This window comes from Phyllobates terribilis, unplaced genomic scaffold (genome assembly GCF_046119375.1).
Source record: "Phyllobates terribilis strain yellow unplaced genomic scaffold, ASM4611937v1 Scaffold_4__5_contigs__length_816908805, whole genome shotgun sequence".
Lineage (NCBI taxonomy): Eukaryota > Metazoa > Chordata > Amphibia > Anura > Dendrobatidae > Phyllobates > Phyllobates terribilis.
In genome coordinates, this window is record NW_027362764.1 from 652,203,288 (window position 1) to 652,204,482 (window position 1,195).

Below are 1,195 nucleotides of genomic sequence, written 5' to 3' on the forward strand. Positions count from 1 at the left end.
CATATATACTATTCATTCCACGGTATTTGCTCACCTGTCTGTTATAATAGAGTCAATATGAAAACAAGCTATTTATTCTATTCATGTGACTGGTAACGTAGACACAGCAACCTACTACAGTCATCTGAGCAGAGAATGAAGAAACCCTTTGTAGCTTACACTAAAAGTCACTTGGCAGATACTAAGAAAACCACTAAGTACGAGAAGCTTTCACAACATATTAAGTCATTCACATAGTAATAAAAAGTACATCGTATTTGAAGTTTTTTTTTGTGGACGTAAAACGTTAACGACACAAAAAGCTGTACAGGAAATAAAAAAAATGCCACCAGTTCTATTGGTATATATCAGCAGAATGGAGATAATTAGCGTATACTCTGGGAATTTAGTTGGGTGTCAGCTGTAAAGAACAGCCGGCACCTGCTGTGTATGGATTGGGTTCAGCTCTGGAGCCAGCTTCATACACTCACACACCTGATATGCCATCTACAGTACAGACCAAAAGTTTGGACACACCTTCTCATTTAAAGAAATTTCTGTATTTTCATGACTATGAAAATTGTACATTCACACTGAAGGCATCAAAACTATGAATTAACACATGTGGAATTATATACTTAACAAAAAAGTGTGAAACAACTGAAAATATGTCTTATATTCTAGGTTCTTCAAAGTAGCCACCTTTTGCTTTGATGACTGCTTTGCATACTCTTGGCATTCTCATGTGTTGGGAAAGGATTGCAGTAAGTGACCACTATTGCTGTTTTTTTCTGATTATTTCCCAATACACAATGTTGAAATAACATTATGAAATTACTACTTAAAGAGAGTCTGTCAGCACAGAATGACTGTACAAGCCAAGTACAGGAGCTTGATGCACCCAGGGCGAGGCCAAACATTTAAGTGCACCTTCCCACCTGGTTGTTTTCCCTCAATTTCCATCCCCTAAACCAAACATCTTTGATTGACAGCTACAACTTCATAGAGACAGAGGAGGGCAGAGATAGAAGGAAAACAGATGGGAATATTCACAAATGTTTGGCCACACCAAGGGTACACCGAGTGCCTATACTTGGTTTGAACAGTCATTTCTGAGATGACGGAGTCCCTTGAAAGCCCAAGACGTCAACTCTAGTAATAAACACCTTCCCATGTATATCGCCCTCATAGAGGTCCAGAAATGCAAGCTGTGGTG